Source organism: Eupeodes corollae, chromosome 2 (assembly GCF_945859685.1).
Source record: "Eupeodes corollae chromosome 2, idEupCoro1.1, whole genome shotgun sequence".
Lineage (NCBI taxonomy): Eukaryota > Metazoa > Arthropoda > Insecta > Diptera > Syrphidae > Eupeodes > Eupeodes corollae.
The window spans coordinates 149,170,463-149,197,878 of record NC_079148.1 but is presented as its reverse complement, the minus strand read 5'-3'; the positions used below and the strand labels follow the sequence as shown (position 1 = coordinate 149,197,878).

Here is a 27,416-nt window from a genome sequence, read left to right as displayed (position 1 = left end):
TCAAAGTATTAAAACTAATTACAAAATTGATGTATTTTATAAATTGCATAGTGAAAGTTAACACAAAACTGAAATTCTGACAATTTTTTAAAAGATATATATTAAAGAACGTCTGTCAGACCCCCTAGTAGGTGTAAATTAATAATTTGTTTGCTTTTCTTATCCGCTGATTGGTAGTTTATGTACTTTTATTTAACACACGTTCCAGTATCACTTATGGAATCTTTTTAAACTAATTGTTTAAATAAAAGCTAAGAAATTTTTATTCCCACAATTATATTTCATTCATCGAGAATAAGAAAATAAGTGGCTTCTTTTTATGTTTATTGCTTCAAGTGCAAATCTTGAGTAATTCAAGATCAAAAATTCTGTTGTTTATTAAAAGATTTCTCTTCAAAAATTCTTTTAACATTTTTTGAAGAAAAAAAACACCAAGAATGCAAAAAGAAAACAAAACATTTGATAAACAAAAGAATAGAAAATTGGTATTGAACATTCTTTAAATTTCAAATTGTTATCAACAAAGATTTTGTTTGCACTTTCCCATCATTAAGTGTTTCTATTACAAGTAAATATGAAATTTGTTTAAAGAAAATAAGTTTTTATTGTTGAACAGCAGGTTTGAAAAAAAAAATCAACAGGTGGAATATTTTGTTTTAATTCAAAAACGAAAAATAACTTAGGAAAAGTGAAAGAGATTTTGTATGTTAGTGGAAATAGCAATAATTCTTTACTTTATATTAAACGAACTTTATTATTTTCATAAACAATTCTAACTCATTATGAATACAGTTCTTAAAAGCTTCAGAACTTCAAATAATAACAAAAGAAAGAAAAATTGTAAGAATTATTTTTTACTTGTGACATATTGGACCTAATATGGCAGGTTTTTAATTTTTTCCTTCCACATTTTGAAAGAATTAAGCACCGATGATTCCAGCGTGTAAACCCAAATAGTCAATTTTACTGGATATAAAGGAAATTGGTTATGAGATCAGGATTGTCGTTCGTCACTCCATAAATGTCAGTTGTGGTTATTGACGAAGCCATTTAACGATAAATGAGTTTCCTACCAAACCCGTACATTTTTGTAGCGCTGTTCTGTCAATAAACGATCCATAAAACATAACCGAACAGAAACGTCAACATAGTTTGACATTCTCAACTGTCAAAGCATAGGCAATAAATAATAAATATTTTATGGAAAGAACAATGAAATAATCTTGTATTAGTTTTTAGAAAGAAAATTAAAGTATCACGCAAAATGTCAACCGTCAAAAAAACATTGAGTTCCTCTCAAAATTTATTTTAAATGTTATTTTAATTTATTCTTAGTTTTTACTAAAATGAATTGTTGTTGTTTTAGGATGAGCGTTACTATTAAGATTAATTTAATCGGGTTCTTACTTCCTTATTGCTTATACTTATTGAGATCATCCATTAGAAGTGAAAACTTCTGAGTCACAAAATATTTTAAATTATTCAAATTTATCAACAAAAATACTTTTATAATGGATTGCTCAGTCAATGAAATGTCGATTTTTTGAAGATTTAAGTCTTTTTGATAGAAAATTGTTGGCCCTCTTTATTTCTGATGCAAATTTCAGTTCTGATAAAGTAGTTAATCTTTCCTGGGAGTACAATTTAAAAAAAAAAACTTAAATCTGTCCCATAAATTTTTATTCCGAGACATAGAGCTGCTTAAATCCAAACCCAACTTTAAGTGGGAAATTGACGAATGACGAAATGTCTAATTAAAATTCATAACCAAATATTTAAATACATTATATGTTTTTTTTTTGGAAATGTTGCAATTAATTTTAATTTGCAAAAATGGCATTCATCTTGTTGTTTTAGTTTATGTTTCATCTTAAACGGAAATTCCCCAAATACCAATCACTTCAATTCTAATTCTTTTTGATGCATTATTTTTTTAAGTAAATAATAAGATTAATTTATATAAACAAAAATCTTAAGATAAACCATAAACAAAAAATTGCAAAATAATTTTATCTTTATCGTTTTATGTGTGATATCCCGTTGTGTTTTTTTAAATCAACGGACGGAAATAATTTCTCTCACTATTGTTTCTAGGCAAATATTTTGCTATTTTGCTTCCCAGAATAGTCAAAGTGGTGTGAATGAATTTGCAAATATTTTCTTTTACAATTTAAATAAATTTCTCTTTTAACTGATATTTGATTCTAGCAATTATTGAATAATACATTTTTATTCATGCACAAAATGTTAAAAATGTATCCAGGAGAATTTTGTAAATGTGTCCTTTGTCAAAAATTAAAGAAGCTGGAAAACAAATAAGGAACAATTTAAATGCCATTATTTTAACAAAAGTCATTTACAATTATTTTTTAAAAGTTGTAACTCAAAGAAATTAAAATGCAATAAATTTTTCAAGATAAAAAGAAACTAATCAAGGCGTTTAAAAAAAATGTTGTTTGTATATATAGGGTTTTCCGATAAGAGGTTACATATCGAATAGGTTGCTACTAAGGCAGCTGTCACTCTTGACGCTGTTATCTTTTGACATTTAACAAACCAAAAATATTAATAAAAATAGACAGAAAGGTGTATAATTTGTCGAAAAGATTATCACAATTGGCTACCGAGGTCTTGTGATGTAACACCTTTAGACTTTTTTCCTTTGAGGCCATATAAAAAAAAAATTAAAGTTAATGCTCCATAATCAACTCAAGATCCTTAATATAGAATTCGTGAAGTTATCGAGGACATTCAGCCACAAATGTACGAAATGGTCGTGAAAAATTTGAAGAAAAGAATGTGACGTTACTACCTTAACCTATTTATCTATTTGGCTGATATAGTTTTTCATTGTTAAAGACATGTTTTTCTTTTTACAATGAAATGAACATCTTGTTGGATCACAACTAGTTCATCAATCAACCTTTTATTGAATTCAATTGAAATCATGTACGAATGAATCAAAAACAAACTAGAACTATGTACTCAAAAAACTATGTATAAAATAATTTTGATCTTAAAATTTGCTTTCATTGAATACTTGGATCTAAAATAAAACTTGCATTAAAACTTAAACTTATGCCACATTTCCATTTGCAAGTCGACTTGCGGAAGTCTTGCAGAAGTTTCTTGCAGTCGCGTTTACATTGTCATGTGAATTCTTGCCATTACTTCTGCAATAAATGTCTTAAAGCTCGCGCATCATACTGTCGCAATTTTTTCCAGATGTATTTACACCAGGAGAGCAATTGATATCGCAAAAAATCTGCTTGTTTACTTAAAATAATCCGTATAGTAGGATTTTACACGAATAACAAAAACAATATCAATAGTATGAATAACACCGATAGAAGTTAGAGTAGAATCTTACTATCGATTGGGTTTTGAAAATTATACGAGTCTTGAATGGATATTATGTGATTTCGTTCTCAAATGTTGGTACGATTGATATTGCATTTGTATCTCAATGGCTGTGTTCGTTGAGTAGTTGTGCATTTGGAATTATGTATGTCTTTCCCATTGGGGAAAAAAATCAATCTGTTACTATTGATATTATTTAGTTTTGTTAATGAAAATGGACTAAGTGGGCTTACTAGTATATTGCAAGAGAAAACAATAGAAAAGATTATAAAGTTTTGCTATGTTTCCAACAAAGGTTTATCTCAGTTTAGATTAAATAAATCTTTTTGGTGTTTTCACCAGAAGATTTAAAAATGATTAAGTATGACAGCACTTTCTAAAATGCAAATGGTGTTTTGATGTTTTTTATGAAGTGCAAGTGAGATAGTTGATTCGTGTTAAACAATGAAAAACTGATAATTTCAGCACCATTTAAGAATATGCTACCTACTCGATGTCCATTTTTCGTTTGTTATTTGATTAAAATAAAACTATATTTTTTTGTACACAAACATGCAAATAAAATGACCATAATGCATTATCTGTTAAACCAACTTCTCCACACAGGTTTTTCTTCTCAAATTTTCACTCGACTCCGATCTCCGACGGTAATCGAGTCATATCAAGCTCATTTCAACTCGATTCAGGTATGTAATGAATTAAGGCGATCTTCAAGCTCGCTTCAACACCACATGTTAATGTAGTAGTCTACGAACAAACCCCCTCCTTAAAGCAATTGTTAAATGAACTTTTTTTTATAGAATCTCAATTTCTAGATGTTTTCTTACCATTTCTTCTCGAAAATTGTCCATTTTATTAGTTTTAGTTAGTTTTTTTTGCTAAGTTAATTTTAAAATTTGATTTTTACAAAACTTTCTTCTATTTGTGTGTTTTTTTATTATTATTCTGACAGATCTTCTTTCAGTTGTACCAAATTTTAAATACAAAAATCTTGCTACTGCGGATCGTTTTGTTGTTAATTTCTCACTGTACAATATGAAATACCAAAAATTGTGAAATTGTTAAGTCATGACGAGAAAATATCAACCATTAGCAGCCGCGATGATAATTTTATTATTAAAAACAAAAAAAGATCAACTTGAGTTTGAGATTGGATTTTGAAAAGACGGAAAGCTGGTGCCTTCTATAATTTATTGAACGAATTAAATATAGAAGATCCTCAGCAATACTTTCATTTCACTCGTATGACCGCAATTGATTTGGAAGTTTTGAAATTGAAAGTGGGTCCTATTATAAAAAAAAACAAGACACTCGAGACCGTGAGTCAATATCAACGAAGGAAAGACTCTTGTTGACTGCGATTCTTAGCATCTGATATGTATGTTACTCATTTTGTATAAAGCAAAGACGTCAACCAGGCACTTGCGCGAGATATACGAAACTGTTTCGATAAGCTGCAAGAACTGTCGCAAAAGTGTTGAAAATAGCAATTAATTGCACTTTCCAAAGTACTGTCGCGATAGAACTTGCATGGTAGTTTCCATTTGCAATTCTCTGCCGGATAGACTATTGGACATTTATTGCAGAAGTTTTCTTGCAAATGTAAACGGCCTTAGTTTAAAACTTGCACTAAAACCCAAACTATGTCTAAGCTGTCTATGTCTAAAATGTCGTTTATTCTTATATAAATGCATTTGAAAAAAATTCAAAAATCAAGATAGTTTAGTTCATGATTAAAATTGTTCTCAAAGGAGCAAAAAACGCTTTTGCTCGTACACACCTATTGATTTCTTTTCCAAAAATACATTTTTTTAAAATATCAAAATGAAACCTCTTATTGGAAAATATCTTATTGAAGAAAAACACGGATACATAGTCCATAAGTACACATCACATGAGAATAAAACTACGTAAATTTATTTAAGAAAATTAAAATTTAATTCAATTTGTATCTTTCGATAATTAATAACTGTATCGTACGTCACTGCTTCCCTCCATCAATCTTATAGATACGTAAAAATACAAAATTCCTGTATTCAACTAAATGTACATATATTTTAATTCCGGTCATAAGTTTTTATTTAAACGTTTTTTGTGTATCAATATTGTATACCAAATCTCTTAATAATTTTTAATTGATTTTAAAAAGATTATTTTGGTTTAATAAAATCATATTTATGGTTATTTGTTTCATCAAACAAATTTTTTGAGAATATTGAATTGAGCTGAAATTGATGTGGTTCCCTTTTTTTGTTTATGAATATCTTCTTGTGTTTTTAAAATATTGAACTATAAGAAATATTAAGCATTTTAATTGATTTAGGAAACTGTTGTTCATTATTGTTTAGAAATAATTCACAATTAAGCATTGAGTATGATTCTTTGCTTTTTATTGTACAAAAATTGTTAAATATTCAATTTTTCCGATTAGAAGATATTAGAAAAAAAAGTGTATGGTGGGTGTTCTTCAAATGTTTTGAAATTTTTCCTGACTTTTTAAAAGATCGAAAAATCATATATTTTTTAGAATTTAATAACTTCCGATTGAGTTCATTCAATGATATCTGATGATGATGGAGATCAAGGCATCTTTTAATCCTCAACTGATGGAAATGGAAATGTAAATAATAATTTATAATTTTTGGTGTTTGTATACTTTTTTGTTTCTTAAATTAACGATGATGGTGCTGATTGATCTACAATTATATTGAGCATATTCGTACTGCCTTGAAAAATGTTTATGACGATTGCAGTAAATCTTCAAAGATATACATTATTTGTTTTCTTAATTTTAATTGTTGTATGTATTTACCTGTGATATTTGAAATGTTATTAATCAAACTTCAAGCAGTCTAAAAGTGAATAACAGCTTAGTAATAATTGTACTTGAACAATTTCAAGGTATAAATAGACTAATGTACCTTTTTATTTATTTACTTGTACTTAATTTGTTTATAAGTTTATAAAAAAAACTTAAAAAGTGTGTAGAAAGTAAATCTTAGTGACGAGTGGATTTCTGTATGAATTTGGTTGTGATAAGAATTATTTTCCAAATTCTTAGAATCCAATATATGCAAAGATGCTTTTATAGTCTTAAAAAATTTCCATGATCTCATCTGTCAATGGTTTGAGATATGAGAATGTCAAAATTTCTTTACATTTCTTTTCAGTTGAGTTTGGCAATTCATCATGAAATATTTCATAATAAAACTTTTCTAACTCGTCCCTTTCTTCATGCGACTTTATGCCATAAGGCATTTTCAACACTATAATCCATCATGTTGCATTCAGTTTGTTTTTGGAATTTTATAATTATCTTTCATCTGATACTTCAGGCTTAAGTTTTAATTACAATTTTGCTGAAGCTAATTTCAATGCAATTTATGATTTTCTGGATGGTACGAATTTGCAAACATTGTTCACCAATATAGATTTAAATGAGTCCTATAATTCATTCCTAAATAATCTTAATATTGCGATGGACCTGTATATGCCCAACATTAAGAAAATCAAAAACCAAGAACCTGTGTGGTCCAATAAAAGAATCCTTAATCTTAATAACTTAAAAACTAAGCTTTACAAGCAATTTCGCAAGTCTAATAATGATCGTGAATTATAGAAACAATATCGAATTTTACAAAAAGAATTCGATACATCAAATAAATTAGTATACAATCAATATCTGTTTTGTGTTAAGCACCACTAAAGGAGTCGGATAATCGGGTTGGCCCCCGTGAAATAGCTATAACTCCAGCCTATGAACTTGGTGGTAGCACACACAAGTTGTTGTTGTTTCATTCTTATATTCAAAGGAAACCTTGTTTACTGACATACAAAAACCTTCAATTGAACGGAGAGCAAATTGAGTGGAAGTCAAGTGCTAAGTATCTTGGGGTACACCTAGATAAAACATTGACGTTTAACTTGCACATTCAGCAAACATTAAATAAGCTGAATATTGAGATAAAAACACTTTATCCTTTTATAAATCGCAAGTCTAAAATGAGTGCAGAAAACAAACTAATGATATTTAAGTCCATTTTCCAAAGTATAATTTTCTATGCTTCCCCTGTCTGGGGAAAATGTGCCAAAACTCATATACAAAAATTACAAATAATGCAAAATAAAATATTAAAAATTATGCTTAATCTGCTCTGGTACTTTTCTACAAAACAGCTTCATAGAATAGCAAATATTGATGAGGTTCCTGTAAGAATTTTGAAGTTACAAGACCGTTATATTTTATCGTGTAATTGTTCGGATAACAATTTAATCTCAAACTTAGCTGCTTAAGGTGTAAGTAAACTTTTATTTTCTTTTGATTTATTTATTAATAAATGAATGTTACATTTATCTAATTAATTATTATTTATTTATATACTGATTTTGTTTTCTCTATTTGTTTCTTGTTATTTATTTATTTGTTTAGGTAATTTATTTAATGGTTTTTAATTTATTAAAATATTTATTTATTAATCTCTGTATTTATTTGTTCACTTGTTCATTATTTATTAAAATTGTTCATTCGTGTTTAATTATTTTATTTATTTATTTATTTATTTCTATTTATTTATTTTTATTTATTTATTTATTTATTTATTTATTACTTATTGCCCATTTTTTCATTAATTTATTTATTTTCTCGTTTGTATTTAATTATTTGTTATTCACTTGTTGATTTATTTATTTATTTTTTGTATTTATTTATGTATTTATGTATTTATTTATTTATTTATTTATTTATATATTTATTCTTTAATTTATTATTAATTTATTCATTCTTATTTATTAATATACTTTTTTTCTGCGATACATAAATGTAAACAACATCTTAAGACAGTTTCTGCTCTCCACTTCTCTCTTCCTATGAAAAAATTCTAATATCTAATGAAGGTTTTTTAGTAACTTTTCCTTCAAAATGTAATAAATCTGTGATATAAATTGAATGCTTGTTATAATATTTTCAGTAGTAAGGTAGAATTTAAGACACCATATCTCTGTAAATTGTGCAATCTAGGTTTAAATTATAAGAATTTCAGTTACAATAAAGATCTATCTATCAATCTATCTAAATAAAGTAGGTTTTCACTCAAACTTTTAAAATGGCTAAATTCACACTTAAGGGATTGTATTTAGTACGTTCGTATAAACATTATTTTTGCACCGGTATATGTTACGTCGGGTGTCCCGCAAGGAAGCCATCTTGGTCCTCTTCTTTTTTTGTTGTTTATAAACGATATTCCTGTAGTACCCGCGGCATGATGGTTAGTACGTTAGACTGTCATGCGACAGGTCTTGGGTTCGAACCCTGCCTATGCCACCTAAAGTTTTTTTCACGGGTACTGCCTCTTGCGAGAAATTCACTAATTCTCCAAGAGTAATTCTTGTCATGAAAAGTGGTTTCTCAAATTTGCCGATCGGAATCAGCTTAAAACTGTAGGTCCTTTTCATCCCTGACGTTAGTACTCACACACAGGAATGGTTGAGAGTTGTAAGTCACTAGGCCTCAGTTCTCAAACGGACTGTTGCGCCACCCAATTTATTTTATTAGACGACATTCCTGATATGTTTTTAAATTCAAAGTGCTTGATGTACGCAAATGATCTTAAGGTATTTCGTTGTATAAAATCTAAACATGATTGTTTTCTTCTGCAACAAGATCTTTGTCTTTTATGGGACGAGTTTTTAGCTAACTGTTTACATTTGAACATTTCCAAATGCCAAAACATAACGTTTTTTCGATCCGTTGTCCAATTAATTTTATCTATAAAATCAATCATATGCCATTTTCTGTTATACGAGTAACCTTTAAAAAAGATCTTGGTGTGATTTTTGACAAAAAACTTGACTTTGTAAAGCATATAGATTTTTTAGTTGCTAAAGGCAGTTCAATGTTAGGTTTCGTGTTGCGAAATCCAAAGTAGTTTTCCGATCCACACACCTTAAAGTGTTTATATTTTGCGTTTGTAAGGTGTAATCTTGAATAATGCAGTGTAATCTGGAATCCTTCATATTTTTTTCATTCATTTAGAATCAAAAAGATCCAAAAACGATTCACGAGAGTTGTAGTGAAAATATTTCTATGGGACATAGATCTTCCTACCTATGAAACGATGTGTAAACTACTTGGTATTTTGCCTCTTACCATTCGTAGAAAGTTCACGGAGGTTATGTTCATTCGTGATATAGTAGCAGATCATATTGACTGTTTACAAATTTTAGCTCTTATTGGGATTAATGTTTCTCCGAGATTGCTTCGAAACCAACCCTTTTTCAATGTCATAGAACTGTGTATGCTTGCAATGAACCAATATCCAGGTGTTTAAGAGTAACAAATACAAAATATTTAGATTTAGTAGATATTTATTTAAATCAAATTTATTGTTAATTGTAAATAACTTTGCTAGTGGTAATGTTTAAAATTTTAAATTGTATGTTTTATATTATCTAGTAATCACTTAAGTACCTATTGTAACGTTGTTTGATGAATAAACTAAACTAAACCACAATTTAATTACTGTGATGTCCAACAAAGTTTTCAAAGGAACATGGAGTAGAAATGTGAATGCCTAACAAAATTATGCGTCAAAAAATAATATCTACTAAGGATCAAATTAAGAATTTCATTAAATTATAAATGTATGCCATGTTATAATAGCTTAGAAAACATCATTCCTTTTTTTGTACACTCGGGCGTATACGCACTATTTTTTTTAAATTTCTGTTTATCAACGTAACATGAAGTATTTTAATAACGATATATAAATTAAAATCAATTATTAAGAAAAAATTGATTCGACATAAGAAAAATAAATTGAACTCTACTGCGACTTTAATTCAAGATAATTATAAAGAATGCATGTTCCAGTAGGAACCTACTTTATAACTCTATTTAAAATAGTCACAACAGCAAACTTAGTTTTCTCTTTCTAGTTCTATAAGGGCTTAAATTAAAACTAGTCTTCGCAAGATCTAACTCATTATATAGTTTTCTTTTCTTATGCTTTGTGTCTCAGTAAAACTGGATATTTCAAGAAGTATTATTTATTAATTCAAAGAAACTAAACGATGCAATGATACAGAATGATTAAGAAGAAAATTGTTATCATTGTTTTATGAAGACCCTTTAATTCTTTTGATCAATATGAAACAACATTCATAGTTTTCAGATAGCTTCAACATATCTACTGCAGTGTTTTTTAAGTAGTATTTATTAAATGTGAAGATAACTACATGTACCTAGCTGTACCAATTTTGTCAGTAATTTCAAATATTTACTGTGACAACAATACACAAACTATTTAGAAAGAGAATACTTTTGCTTTTAACTAACCTTTTGATCCCGGGCTCAGGAAAGATAGTTGCACAAGTCACCCCATTGAAATTCTGAAAAAAAGTAAAAGTTTTATTTTAAAATTCACCCATCAATATTTTTTTAATTTTTAACAGAGTTAAATAATCAAGTATACAAAATACGTTTTTATTTCTCAAGAAAATCAATTTTTTAAGCAATCGCAATCATTTCTTCAATTTCCTAAAAAATTTCTCAATTTACCAAAAATATGTAATATCAGTAAAATAAACTAAACTGAAATATGAGAACTTAATTAGACACGAGCAGACTTAAAAACGCCACCAGTTTCAAAATAAAACTTAAAAAACAAATAAACATCACCGAACACCCATCGAGTTGTTGTTGTTTGTTTGTTCAAATGGCACAAGTGCGATGTCGCGTTGTCATTTGATTGTCTCAGTTTTATTAAGCAAATCTTTTATCCAGACATTTATACGATGATCATGTCTGTCACTCATCGCGATCAGTGATGATGGAGTCAATTTTCGATAAAACATGGCTGTTTATGGTGACGCAGATGAAAATGACGTCCTTAGAAAAAAACCAATTGGAAATTAATGAAGGGTCTCAGTTCCAGACCAGACTGTTATTGTTATTATTTTATGTATTTTTTATGACTACTAAAGGCGCTGATCATTTTATGTTTATGTCTCAATTTGATTATTTTCGGACATTGACAGTAAAGACTTATTTATCCACAAAGTTGAGAGATGATTTACTTTGGGAATATTTTGCAATAGATAGTAGTTTAAAACTAGTCTAAACAAAAGCAATAGTCTATGTTTTGTTTAAAAATAACCCATAAAATAGAACCCCTCAAAATTATAACTTTAGACTTTTTGATTTTTTACGGTTTTCAGCATTTTTTGACAATAATTTTTGATCATCATACCATTTAACATTACACATTTTCAAACGAATTTCAAATATTTATTTTTCTTAAGAACATAAATTGTTTTATTTTCAATACATTTTATTTGTTTTACTGAGTTTTGTTGAAGACATCAGATTTTGGAATTAGGAAAGGTATTGACCAAGGTTTCAAAATAAATAAATTATATGAAGAAATTATGTTATCCTAAAATACCATTAATTTTTGATTGCTTTAACACAAAAATGTTACGCATACGTCCCATGCACCTAATTTGAAAATAATTTGTTTAAAGTATGTAGTTAAGAACCATAATAATTATTTTTATTATTATGATGAGAACAATCAAGTTAAATGATTTTTTTTAGTTGTTAAGTTTGAAACCTACAAGTTCAACTACAACATAAGTAAATATTATTTATGTCGGGGCGGCGCGAACGCCATCCCCGGCTACCAAAAATTACACGAACGAGTTATTCGCATTAGGAATAATCGCGGAGGTCAACTCAGCCGAAGTGCAATGGCCAAGCCTCGCTCCGGGGGAACCGCCTTCATGATCACGGTAACCCCTACGCCAGGTAAGTATGCTTTTTACCGTTATTATTATAAACTATATAAATTTTCTAACAAAAACTAACTGTGAATTGAAAAGAAGGAAAACTGAAAAATTACAACCTCCATCGAAAACTACAGTGAAATCATTCATAGATTGAATGCATCAAGGATTAAGGGATGAAAATGGAAAAGGGATGCAATTTCAATAAGTCACACAAAAATCTACTCTCCATGAGCTATGTATAAGTATAAATAAGGGATGAAAAATAAATTCGTATCAATGTTCAAGTACAGTTTCAGTTAAAAAAACTAAAATGTAACTAAAAATAGAAATTATTATTAACCAACCAACTATACAAATAGGAACCAACTGTTTGATTTTTTGAACAATTGGTAGGCCTATGAAATGAATACATTTGGAATTATATAAAATTAGATACTAGTAATATTCTATGACTTTTTGTTTAAACACGCACTTATTTATCGGTGAAGTAAACCATTGTTTAAACAAAGTGAGTTTAATCATCAAAGTACCTACCCCCAAATCAATAGGGATATCGGTCAGGGCCCATCTTTACATATTTTTTAAGGTTATCAAGCCGTGATTTAAAGGATTAATCACATATGTATGTATGTAGGGACCTATAGTTGTTATAGATATGGATTGGTTATTGACTTGTATAACACTCCCTATTACCAATAACATTTTGCATGTAATGAAATTGTTCGATTTCGAAACCTATTTTAGCTAAAGAGAATTTTATTCGAAACCCAATTTCAGTGGCATTTCTTAAAAAAATGTATTTTACAAATGTATTGTAAAAATACAAATTGGATGAATGAAATTAATTTAAAGTCAATACCTTCTATTGTTCACGTGATATCGAGAACCGAACATCATTTTTACCAAATGTTCGTACTGTTTTTTGTAGGATTTTATTTTTTTTATAAAAAGAAGGATGGTGGATTTTTATTAAAAATTCACTGAATATCGAAAACAGAAATTTATGTGAGATAAAATAATTTTGAAAACAATATTTTTAATATTTGAAATGACATTTGAGTAGAAAATCAATTTTTATGAACTTTTAGAAATGTTTTTTTAGTTTTTGTTAAAAATCTTTCAATTCCATTTTTCAAAAAATTTTATCGAATGTTTAAAAAAATATTTCTCATAAGATAAAATTAGATCTAAGCCAAGACCTCAAAGTTTTGAAAAGATATTTAAGTCGAAAATCAATTTGTATCTACTTTTGTTAATTATTGTTTAGGTTTTTAATTTAAAAAAAAAACTGTCGTTCGATTCTTCTCAAAATGTTACTTATTTTGACAACAATATTTTTCAAGAATGAGTAATGTTTCTTTAGGTTTTTATTTTTTATAAAAAAAACTGTAGGTTCGATTTTTTTCAAAATTTTACCAGATGTTAAAATCGTTAATTTTTGTTTCACAAAATTGTTTTGGAGATAAAATCATTTTTTATTCGTAAAATTTTCGAGGTGACAAATTTGTTTGTTTAGTTTTTTTTTTTTTTTATTATTTATAAAAAAAACTGTTAGTTGGATTTTATTTTAAACAAATTTACTTGTTTGGTATCACGTTACAATATATTATATAAAATTTAATTTAAGTGTCTAGCATAGGGATATTTAGGGTTAACCAAAATTTTCAACCTTTTTTTAAACTGCTATGGTAAAAAAAAAGAACCACGCAATTTACTTGAGAGCCCTTTCTATATCTTTTTCTGCATTATTATCTGTTCTTGAGCTATGGACAACGGAAAAAACGAAGCACAGACATCTTTCTAAAAATCTTTTGTTTCGACTCTAGGGACCTTGAAACGTCAAGAAATGTCAAAATTTTCAATTTGAGAAATCGGAACCGTTACAATAACTTCCTATGGTATGTTAAAAAATTCCAATACAAGGTCACACAACCTTGTTTGTAAAGAGTCTGTTGAAAAGAATGGCTATATATTTTTAAATTTTAAAACGCACTAAGTAAAAGAAAAGTTTATCTTGAAAAGTTTGAATACCATTTAATTTCTCAAATAAAACCTAAATTTATTAATTTTTATTTCTAGAATTTAGCGAGTTTTTTAACTTATTTTTTAAAAATACATTTCCAAAATAAAATTTATTTGGTATGCAACTATTTAGCGTTTATAAATTAAGTTTTAATTATGAATTTCGTTAAAAAATGGTGTCTTGTTTTTGATATATTGCATTTTGAAAAAAAAAACTTCTTTTAAAAATCATAAACAAAAAATTAAACATTTTTGATCATCAAATATTATTTAGGCAATACATTAGAGCTTATTCAAAAAATATTGAATTAGATTTGTTTATTGTCTCATGAGGAAATTAAAAAAAATAAAGTAACAGTTGCATTGAAAAATATAAAAATGCAAGTAAACAATACTTTTGTGGACATTTATATTTTTAATTTGTTGACCAAAAAGTTTGAATGAAGACTTCTGCTATTTGTGGCCAAAGTTTGAATTCAATCGATCAGATTACTTTACCTGTAATGACTAGAAACGATTGACGAGGCTCTCTTTCATTGTAATGTCAGTCGAATATATGTAAGTTGATCTTAAAAAACCAACTGACAGTTTTCTAAAAAATAAAATCTATGTACAGTAAAAATACTACTCAAAGTTAAAAACATATACGCCCATGTTGCAAATTTCGATCGAAAGTGAATTGCTAAAACTTTTCAATTTCGCGTAAAATGTAGTATGTTCTTCAATTCGATCGATTTCGAAAACTTCGAAATTGCTTTGAACTGTCAGAACTGAAGGATCATCCATTCTTATTTTGTTTCCGAAGTAAAATTTTTACTGTTTTGAAGATGGATGCAATATTATTGGCAATTTAAAGTGAAAAAAGGAAGCAGAATTGAAGAAAAAAAATAAGAAGACGAATTTTGTGAGACAAATCCAGTATATTGGATTTATCTGACACAATGTAAGTGTGGAAAATTTTGTTGAATTGTTCTGATAAATAAAGTAATTTTAGATTAAGCAAAGACGCCTTCTAAGGGAAATAGAACCTTTTATAATGCATTAATCTATTCCTTCAATTCAAAAACTTGCTGCAACCCTTCAATTCCTAGCAGAAGGAAGCTATCAAAGATCAATTTACAGAAATAAAAAAATTGACTTGAATGGGTTCAAAAAATGGAAGAAACCGAAGTACAGAACATCCATTTGCATGTTCGAAAATCTATTTCATTATAACGAATAGTGGAGCACCCAAATTCACTTTCGCAAAGTGTATTCATACTAAGTGAGATGCAGAACGTGGGCAATAGTTTTAGACTCAAATATCTTGAGAAAGAAGAATGGCATTGACTTCAAATTTATTTCATCTAAAAATAAATATCCTTGTTATTATTTGATAAGATTCTTAGAAAAATACAGTTGACATTTATTTTATATGTAAATTAGTGAAAATATATTTTCGACTCACTTCATATATAATACCATATTTTTCTTTTAGCCTTAGAGCCGTAAGCCTTTGCTGCTATTTGCTCTTTCCACATATTAATAACAATTTCAATTGTAAATTAATATTTTAAAAATACATGAATAAATTTTCGACACACATTTCTGGAAAACATACATATTTAATTTACTTATAGAAAATACTATTGTTTACTTTGGGTAAAATGCGACATTGAATTTGTTTAACGTCCCGAATATCTCAACAAAAACAGCTTGAACTTTCATTGGTCCTTTGAATGGCGATTTGTCTTATTAAAAACAAAGGTCCTAACAATTTTACATAACAATGTAGTACATATATTTTCATTAACTAGAGCTTTATTTTAAATAAAGCTGATACACGAGACTTTCTCACTATGGACCTTGAATAAAAAAAAAAGAAAAACAAAGCAGAAGGTAGCTAAAGCTACACACTTCCAGCTTAATCTTGTTTTATGTGAATATGTACAAAAATTACGCTAAATTTCTTTGATTATAAATTTCTAGCTTAAGGTTGATATTTGTATCATTTTTTTGTTCATTCAAATGTTGTGGCTTAAAAACTTAAGATTAAACGTTTTTGTAACCAGAAAGTTAAAGTAAGCAGATTTTGTATTTTGGTTTATTACACCTGTTTCCTAACTGGACAAAGTAAGTATTGCTTTGATATGAAAAGAAAATTTCGAGTTTTTAATCAAACTGAACTAATGATTGATGGAGAATTTCTGTATAGGTTCAAATTTGGTACGAGTTCAGAGCATTTTAATTTCACTGACCTTCGATTCTGTAGAGCAATTCTTAATAGACTTCATCTGGAGTTTTTTTTAAAGAAATCAAAATGGATATAGAGCTTTATTAATTTTGTATTGCAAACACAAAAACCTCTTCTTAAATGGGATAAAATATCTACATATCTATAATAACGCGCTCTTGGCAGATTTGTTCATTGACTTTTTTGTCTCCATCTGTTTGAGGATTTCTGTAAAGTGATTAAAGCCAAGGTGTAATACCGTATCCATAATCTCCAAGAATGTTATCATTTTAATGCATATTTTCATTCGTTATTGAATATATTGTTGATCTTTTCACGACCCGAAAGTCATAAACTGAACCTAGACCCTGAGCTATCACCCTAATAAATTCTTAAGCTGCATAGCATGTAAATTAAAACGTGTATTTTTCTGTCTATTTCTGCCAATTCTTTTTCGATTTCCCTTCAACTTGACAGAAATCTTATTTAAATATGAGCCTTTTTCATACATTCTACATACTGTAGTGTGTTTAACCCCAACATCTTTTAAAAATATTCGCATCATCAGTTGACCTTCTTAAGCTCTATTGATTTCGCCAAAAATTAACCAGCAGGTACATTTCCTTTTTAAAAGGAAAATAAACTATTGAAGTCATCATCCCTAAATTTTGACAATTTTCTATAAAATTTTGACATTCATAAAAGTATAAACTCGGTCATATTCTTACTTCAATTGAAGAGAAACCTTAAAAAAGAAAAGGAACTAGTCAAATCTTTCTAATCATGGGTCCAAGAATGCTGATATTATTGTGACTTTTACTATAATATTTTAGCTTAAGCATTTATTAATCACACAATTTGGAGTTTAATCTAGAATCACACATAACCTAGCTTGGACTTAAATATCCAAGTACAAGTTTAATCTTTTTCTTTTTATTCGAAAGACCCTATGTAAATGAAAGTAAAAATAAATTTGATCCTCATCAAACCCGTCTTCTACTAAGAACTTCCTGTTTAAAAACCATCATCTTTATGACGCAAAATGCCTGGGATAATTCAAAAAATGTTGCATCATAATGTTCACAATACCGTTAATTCAATCACTCATAAATATTATATTAACATTTAAAAATAAAAAAATAAATTGAAATGATAACGATCTTTATTTCTTAAATTATCACACACCACTTCAAAAAGTATCTTATTTTGGAGTGTTTATTTAAAAAAAAAAAAATAACTTCACATTGACCCCTAAAAAGGACGTACACTTTTCATTATGTATTAATAAATGTATGTATTCGTATATCAAATGGAAACGTAGAATCCTTAACTAAATTAAAGTATTAATTATATTGTTTACATCAAACAACAAAATGATTAATTTGTATCCACCTATAAATTTAAATTTATTCAAATAGACATATGTATCTACAAATTAGGTAAATATATCAATTTTGTTATTTTCAAACTAAGTGTAACAATAATAATCAACAATAATAAATACACTGTCGATCTTCTATAAAAGAAGCCTTGAACTTTAATATAAATTGCAAATTTCGCTTTAATTTAAACAAAATCATCTAAACTATATTCATATATGTAGGAACTACATTGTGACGTAACCATAGCGATTGAATGTACAAAGATTTTGAACACCATATATTTTATGAATTGTTAATAAAAAATAACAAAAGAATAAAAATAAAATCACTCAATAGAAGCAAATATTTAAAAATCTAAATATAAATACAAAAATTCCAGTTCAATGAACACTAATTTCATAAGTAAAATACAGTTATAATTTATTAAATATTGAAACAGGTGATTCAGTCTACTATATCACATCCGTACGAACATTGTTAGACAATTATTTAGCAATATCTCCTACATAAATATGTAGTAATATATTATGTAGAAACACTTCAAAAGTTTATTTTAGAATGTAAAATTCCCCGACACGACACGCAAGTGAAAACTTTTCCACACGCAAATACCACGTGGAAGCTTAATTTTACGTCATTCATTTTTTGTACGTGTTGTTTGCGCAAACAAAAATATGTCACAACCATACAAAAAGACACTTTAATTAATAATAATTTATTAAAAACAGAAACAAACAAAACAAACTTACAAAGAAAATTCTTAAGTCAACCACTATGATCGCGCGTTTTTTCAACACGATCAGTTTATTCACTGGTTGGAAATTGGGCGTTCTAACGTTGTGCCGGTTCAGAGACAACTGAGAGACCCAATGATTTTATAATTGCCTTGCCATAATCTTTAATTCCACTCAAAAAATGAGATCCAGATGTAGGAAGAGGAACCATAAATTGTTTGCCATATTCTCAAATCAAACAGATCTACATATCTGTCTATGTTCTCCTCTGTTTTTATAGACAAAATTGACAAATCAAAGATCACCTGTTCTCTACCTGTCATGTCACCTATATTTTTTTAATTGAGTGATAATACAAACAATATCGCTCAAAATTGAGTTTGTTTTTGTGACTTCCCGATTGATCAAGAAATTCTTAACTTGTTTGATTACAATAGAGACACCAGTTCCGGATCCGGTTGGATTTGCATAGAGAACAAAATGACAGTTTATCTTTATGAATGAGCATCACACAAGATGTGAATTAAAAAATAAAGCTTTTTTTGAATAAAACAGAATTTGTGTTAAGTTCAATTTTTCTATGTTGTGTCATTTGAAGGTCTCAAAATGCACACACCTTCTTTTTATTTTTGCTTGCTTTATATTTGCATGCTGATGTAAGAAATAAAGCTTTTTACCTTACCTACCAGCTGTAGAAAATTTATTGTTGACTTTGTGTGACAGAATTCAAGGTTTTTTGACGTAAGTACTTTTACATTAGTGATAAATAAAAAAGAAACTACTATATCTAAACAAAAAACAAACAGTTGTTGTTATTTAGAAAAACAACTGAATATTGAACGTGCGCAAAACAATTTTAACTTATTCCTACGTAACTAAAAACAATGTGATTTTCAAAAAAGGTGGTTTTCAGTTTTGTGTTTTTTTTACTTTTTGTACTTTGAAATTATTGGCGGTAAATTTGTCATTATTTAATAATTTACAATGTTAGAAAGATGATTTTAATTATTATTTCAGAACATTTCACTTATTTATAAATTACAAAATCAGTAATTTACCAACTCCATATGACTTCTGAGTTTCTGACATTTCAAATTAATAGGTCCGTTCTCTAAATTTGTGTTTGTTTACATTTTTTTATTGAACTGTCACAAAGGAATTAGTACTCTTTCATAATAGGTCGGTTTCCCAACTTTAGGTTTGTTTGATTTATTTGTTTTCAATGACATGAGCTGTCAATTTTAGACATCAATTTTAAAAATTTTCACATTTTTTAAAAGAAAATAAGAAATGAATATTAAGAAAATGTGTAATTAGGAAAATTGAAAGCTTTGACATTTTGAATATGTTCAAATGGATCGTTTTTAATAAAATTATAAACTACTTTCTGTTTTCTATGTTCAGGTTTGTTTCACAAGTTTTTAAGATGTCTTTAGATATACTGGAAATCAGTCTTTTAAAGGATAACAATTTGGAGAGGGTAATAAATTACTCTATATTAAGGAAATTGTTTATTTGTAAAATGATAAGTGAATATATTTTTAGACTAATGCAGATGAACCGTCATCAGTAAGGGGAAATTTGTATTATATTGATTTGAATTAATATACATACATATATATTTGTCTCCTAAATGTAGGTTTGTTTGATTTGAATTGTTTTTTTTCATAAACTGTCACTCTTAAGACTTTTTCAGATGCTCCGTTTCTTAAAAAAAGAGCAATAGTATTTACCTTTTTTTTATTTTTTGAAGAATTATGTACAAGTCATCAGCTTGGGTCTTTGTTTGAAAATTATTCTTTATTCTATGCATCAGACTCTCTTTTTACAAGATCCTTACTGAGCTTTTTTGTTAAAAGGAGCTTAGTTTGCAAAGAATTATAAGTTTGGAAAAGTTATTATATTACCTTAAAATTTTTAATCGTGCACTATTTTTAATAAAAGATAATTAGTATTTTAATAGTTTAAACTAATTTGTCTGTTCCCTAAATTAAGAATGGTTTGTTCATAATTTGTCGCTTTTAAGACTTGTTCAGATGCATAGTTTTCAATAAAAGCGAACTTGTAGTAAATTACTTGTTCAAATTGATATGTTTGTTTTCTTACTTGTAGGCTTGTTTGTTTTTTTTTTATGAACTGTCACTTTAGACAGCTAAAATTTCTAAATTAAAGTTTATTTGCTTTCTTTGTACCAACTGTCACTTTTTAGACGTGTTCAGATCCAGCGTTTCTAATAAAAGGGAATTATTATTTAATTATTTGCATGTAGAAGGGAATTATGGAAAAGTCAGCGAAGTACTTTGTTTTATTAAATTTTGTCAATTTCCATGAATCAAACGCCACTCCTCTACTTAACATTTTTGTTGAACACAGTATAATTAAAAAATTATAAAATTGCTACCTATTATGATAAACCTTTAAGTTTTGAGATATGTTCAATTGCATCGTTTAAAATATGATTATATTTCATATAAATAATAATCATTATCAAAATATTATTGTTTTCCAACTGTCACTTTTTCGCCCTGGTCAGATTCAACATTCTTAATAAAAGGGAATTATTATAAGTTCAGTACTTATTGAGTTGAATATGTTAGTTTCCTAACTTTAGGTTTGTTTGATTTGAATTTTTTTGTATGAACTGTCACTTTTTAGACATGTTCAGATAAAGCGTTTTCAATAAAATGGAATTATTGTTTAACTTGTTAATAAATTATTACAATTATTTTATAATAAGTAAATTCCAATATTGAAATTTTTGTCAAGGTTAAGGTTTTGAAAGAAAAATGTTTCAGTTAAGGAATCTTAATTAAAATGTCACCATGAAGCAATATTAAAGATCCCTATACAAAAACATACATTAGAATTAAGTGAAGTAAGAATAAATATTGCAATCAGTCTTGTGTAAATGTAAATCCCGCCAACTGGTGACATGTTGTTTGTCATTATGAAAATGGTGATAACAAGATAAGCGAATTTATCCGCTTGTTAGCACCATATTCAAACGTATGTCACAAATCAAGGGTGATTCATAAAAGGTTTTTATCTATTTTTATACATTTTTGTCGTTCACAAAGTTCATATTAATACAATGTTCGAATTTATTAAAGTCTTTTAATATTAATTTTATCTGGTTGTAGAAATAGAACTAGTTTACTTAAATAATACATTTATTTTGTCTTACTGCGTAAAATAACTTCCTACCGGCATGCATTTAATTTCATAAGATTTATAATTGCATTCATAAATTCATGACTTATTTAAACTTCATAATTAATTTTTAAAACAAACAACTCTATTGTTGACGTAAGAATAATTAAAAACAAACTTGCATTTTGTGGATAAAAATGCATTTTTCATGGAATTCACTTTGCTAATCGAAACAAAGTAATTACTCTCAGTCATAAAATTGAAAGAATCTAATATTTTATCTTTATAAAATTATCATACTCGATTGTGATGTCAACTTTAAGTATAGGGAGTTTTTTGTTTAACTGAATGAGAAGTTTCCATGGTTGTGTTTTATGGTTTGACAGTTGAAAATGTCAAATTGTGTTGACATTTCGGTTCAGTATGGTTTGACAATTCATAATGAATCGGTTAACGTCAAATTGTGTTGACATTTCTTTTCAGTATGGTTTGACAATTCATAATGAATCGATTTACGTTAAATTGTGTTGACATTTCTGTTAGATAAAGTTTGACAATACTCAGTGCTACACTCAGGAGTTATAGAAATTTACTTTGGAAAAAAAGCTGTTTGCGAAGTTTTCAATAATTTCTTATATTTATTTATTTAGCAAACTTAAGATGACCTCATTAAGTATCAATTTTTATTCATTTGTTCCTTAGCATAATTCTTATTCCAACCTCTTTATTAAAATAATGTTGCAATTCTTAGAAGTAAAAGTTGTTAGTAGCGAATTATAGATATTTTATTGCAACGCGCGTGTACACTGTTCTACGCGGATCTGATTTCAAAGTCAACGTTTTTTTCAAGGCACGTGGAAAATGGTGTCTATGTCACAAGATATAACCAACCATTCAATCAGACAATACTGACAGACAGAAGGCAGATATATAGGACGTTAAGATATATGTAGATAAAACGTCTGTGGAAAAGTCTCTTTTGGATGACATTAACCTGTTTCGCATGCATTTATAATTTCTTATCTATATACACTTGAGAAGATATAAACCAATAATAAAATGAATGAAGTTCCTTGGTCGTTTTTTAAGCACTTGAGTCATTTTGAGACTTGACGCGAGAATAAGGAAATATACTCACAATTATGTCTGGTTAGCTCCAATTGCAGTAACTTGTGGCAGACTTTTAAAAGTCTCAAATTGAAGCAAGTGTAAGGTTTTGGATTTCAATTAAGTCGGGCGCATAGCAATTAAAAATTATTATCTTTTGTATGCTTTGATAGTGAACATGCAACCTAAAGTGAATACATTTTCAATAAGCAATCATTTGACCTTAGAAAAATTGCAATCAATAGCTAAAGCCCACAATATGACAAGTTGCGGTGGCGTCTAATTGGAACTAATTTTGCCTATGTTTAGCTGATTCATTTTTAGAAACAAAAAATTGAACGATCTTAGAGACCGATTCACGGATCAAATGTTTTCAAAATCAAATGTTTGTTTCAATAAATCAATGATAACAGGAGCTGTGCGACATGCAGCGCCACCACCGCGTCGCCGTTGAAACCCTCAGCTTCTGCACGTCATGATTGTTCAATTGATGAACGAAATTGTCAGTAATTATTGTTCTTTAGCGGTCACCATTTCGAAACGTTATTCAGGCGTCAGTGTATTGATGTAGAAATGTCAAACTAAACTTAAAACAAATCACTTGACAGCTGTCAAAATTATCGCCAATTAAAAAAAATGTTTCCAACTTAAAGTTCTACACACCTAGAAATGTCAACACAGTTTGACATTAACAATTATCAAACCATAGAAAACAACCATCGAAACTTCTATAATGCAGCTAAAAAAACCACCCAACCCAATCTGCAAATAAATACTTTTTCTTAATGTACAGTAAAACTGCAATGTTTTATTATTGACAGTTCGTCAATTCACTATTTTTAGTAACATTATGAATCGGTATTTTGTTCTTGAAATTTACAAATCGATTACAGATTATTATCGATCCTATTTTGGACCATAAACCATGCAATAAACAAATTGTTCCGCCTTTTTTCAAAAAAAGAATATCTATTTTTGAACAGCTTGCAAATACCCAAATCCATATGTAATAATAATTGTAGGTACCATGTTTTTCCCGCGCTATTGTAATTTTTATTTTTATTGCTAATTATTCTATATCTATACCTATTTTCATGAATCTCGGAAACGTGCCAACAAACTGTAAAATTTTTATTTTAGTGTAATAAAAATATCAAACAAAAAGAAAAATCAATTGATTTCTAATAAACTTTTTAATATGTAAAAATCTTCAAAGGCAAAACCACAACAATAATTTATTACGGATTTTAACATCAAAATTTATAGCTACCTAATCACATAAAAATAATTCCGACTGTGATTTAAAATTAAAGATCATTCAACTACCGATAACTTATAATAATGCCGTCGGTGCACGAGTTTGCAATAAGTTATTTCGAGATTTAAGGAGGGCCGTAGACAATGGAAAATAGTTCGACTTGTGTGGACGGTTTACATAAACGTCAGATCTTACTAATGTCAAAAATTGTTTAATATTTTCAATGTTCAAGGGCAAGGTTAAGTGCTTACTAAGCTTCAAATTGATTTCAGCACGGAATGTCAGAACTTTGTTCATATTTTTTAATTCTGAATTATTTCAACTCTTGTGTAGGGTGCTGCACAGATGAAGACCAACCCATACCATCTAAAAAAAAGAAATACGCAACATTATTTTGACATTTCTGGCAACAATTATGATGATGCATGGAATTGTCACTGTCAGCGTAGTTTATTTGAACCAAGTTTACTCGCACCATGTTCGCATGTCTACGGCCCGCCTTAGTCAAAAATTCAGAAATGTTTCCCATAATAGCTGATAGTATAGTAACATTGACTTTGACACTTTGGGGAGGTCAGTATAATGCGTTCGTATAGACGCGATCTGACAATAAAAGCTCTAAGAGAGATAAGAAACGCCAATCAATTGTGATTTCAGTACAGAGAGTATGAAAATATATTTTCGCTTTTACATTTCTGATTGCGTTGTGGTGATTTGATTGTGAGTTCTTACACTGCATAGCGCCGCCATAAACAAAAGTCTTCTTTTTGATTTCTGTTGTTGTTTTGATATAATTTTATAGCACGTGCGTCATAACAATGAGCACGCCACGAATCAGAGTTTTTTAGTGAATAAAAATTGAAGCACATAATTGGTGTTGACTGGTGGTGAATTGATTTATTTAAAATATTTTTACCTCATATCAGGAATTTCTCCAGTACGTGTCTGATTGTTTGAGAAGAATAAATAAATCAATATTTTTCACACTTATCGAAATTTGTTTATGGTTATTGAACAATATATTGTTAAGCTGTGTCGCAGTATGGTAAAAAATAATTACTTAACGTGGACAAATATTTTTATTTTGATAAGAATCGGTTTTTTTTAAGGTAAATTAAGTGTTCTAATTAGTGGTAATAAAAAGGGCATGAGTCTGTCTGCTGTTTTTTAAAAAATGTGTTTATAATTACACAAATTAAATCAATCTTTTTAGATAAGTTTATAATCGTTCCTTGTTTCGTGTTTAGTAATAGTTTTAACCGATCCCTTACAATAATGGGATTAATTTGGCAAAATTCACCACTGATTTTGAAAAAAAAAACTAGAGACGTCAAATTGACACTTTGTTGGTTAACCTGTCAAAAGTTAGGTACTTTTTTTATATCGTATGATCGATATATCAGACAAGAGGATAGATTACGACTCGATATCTGATAACTTCCCACTGATCAGGCTTGTGAAAGAATGCAATCTTTTGCGAGTGTAATCATTTGTAACTAAAATTTAAAGATTGCATTCATTGAATGTATTAAAGACTGGAACTAACAATTTAGAAATAACCACTAATTTTAAATTAAAAAGACTGCAACAATTTTGTCCACAATAAGTTGAATGCAATCAATTTCATTTTATTACATTCTTTTGAAATCTATTCATTATTTTGCATTCTTTTGTATACTTTTGATGGCTAAAGATCAACTTCAAATAAATACAAAGTTTGCAAAACAATGCGAAAATTCAAACAATCACAATATGAATAGGTTTTAAAAAAATTTCAATCTTTTTAAGATTAAATAATTGGTGCTTACATAATTTCGAGTCTTAATCTTAAGGTGAAGTCAATGAATTCAATCTTTAAGTTGATTTTAGAACGAATGATTTATAATGATTGCATTCACAAAAGACTACAGCATTTTTCAAATTCGCTTTATTTATTTCATTCCTTCATTTATTTAAGGAAATTAGAAAAGTACTTTTTTTGTTTAGGTATTCTTGACTTTGAACAAATTACAGTTTTCGAAATATTGACTGTTTTTTAAACTTCATCAATTATCTCCAAGTCAATATAAGAATTCAAAAAATTGATTTATTTTATTTGTAAGAAAAAATCCGGAAATTAATTTTTAATTTTAAAATTTATTAAAAATGTCCGTTTTCAAAAAAGGAAAGGACATTCATTTATTTCCAATTTTTTAAAAACCTGTAAAGCATTATAATGACTCCCTGAAATTTCCTAAACTTCTATTTGACAAAAAAAAAACGGTTGAAAAGTTTTAATTTACAAATATTACAAAAAGGCCAGAAAAATGGTTAAGAAAAAGCTGAAACTTATTTCCAAATTTTACTTAAAGGTTTGGACATTATAACAGGTTATATATTTCTTGATTTTCTGATCTTATTCCGTTTATTTTTGTTTGGTTTTCCATTTCTGTTTAACACAACTTTCCCCAAACTGCATTATCGAATGGAAATAGTGGAATTTAATTGACTCTGTTAACTCACCTAAAATTTCTGGGAGTGCTAGGACAATGTATGCTTACTTGTTCTCCATAAAATGACATTGGTAGAGAGAAGCAAAAATTGTGGGACCAAAGAAAAGCAGAATGGGATAGACGTCTCTTCGGATAGGGGACTTGAACAGGACGTAAACAGCCTTATGAGAAAAGCAAAGGCTGCGCGTAGGAATGGTGGAGGAATTATGCCTTGGAAGTACAACTTCACGGACGTAATAGGTTTAAGAACCTTAATAAGTAAGTTCAACTTTCAGCACTTCTGGCTTATTTTTGGTAAGAACATTAAACTTCTTTTTCCTACTTGAACTAGAAAAAATTGTCTACCGTTTTTACGAAAAATAAAAATTCTGCTGAAATTTTTGGGAGCCATAATATTATGAAGACACAATCTTTTAAAAAGCTTGTTTTCATAAGTTTTTTGAGACTAATCAAATTTTGTCGTTGTTCAATTTTTTTTTTCAAAGTCAAGAAATGTAATGTTTTAAATTCAAAAAATCGGATAACACAGAAAAGGCTTAACAGGTGTCTCGGAAATATGGCAGTCCAACAAATTCTACTTTAAATTTTAAGTTATGATCAATAAAATATAAAAACACTTTCATGGCCATATTATTGAGTGTTTGCCAAACCTAGTCTGACGGCAAAACTAGTTTGAAAGGGTTTCCTAGTCTTTAAAACTCATATTATTAAGTTTCTCCAAAACTAGTTTTCCGGTAAAACTGTATTTAAAGAGATTTCTCGTTTCAGTTTTTCAAAAATTAAATTTAGATCACAATCAGATCAAAATATTGTTTGACATTTATTTACATTTTAATAGAATTTCTGACAAATCTAAAACTCGAAACATCTTTAAATTATATTTTGTTATAAACTGCTTTTTAAAAAACTCAATAG

At 28.2% G+C, this 27,416-nt stretch overlaps 1 protein-coding gene and 1 non-coding gene across 4 annotated transcripts in view; both read right to left on the bottom strand.

Annotated features, from left to right (window-relative positions):
- Positions 1 to 27,416, bottom strand: part of LOC129944466 (putative phospholipase B-like lamina ancestor) — a 42,969-nt gene that overhangs the window by 4,134 nt on the left and 11,419 nt on the right. For 2 of the 3 annotated variants that reach the window (XM_056053905.1, XM_056053907.1), the window contains exon 2: positions 10,694 to 10,746. The gene's annotated coding sequence lies outside the window, so the exon portion shown is untranslated. Of the gene's footprint in view, positions 1 to 10,693; positions 10,747 to 18,509; positions 18,623 to 27,416 lie in introns of those variants that run through there. The other variant, XM_056053906.1, reaches the window with a different exon arrangement.
- On the bottom strand, positions 12,009 to 12,171 carry LOC129948613 (U1 spliceosomal RNA). The gene has a single exon (XR_008781905.1). It is a non-coding gene; the product is annotated as a U1 spliceosomal RNA (small nuclear RNA).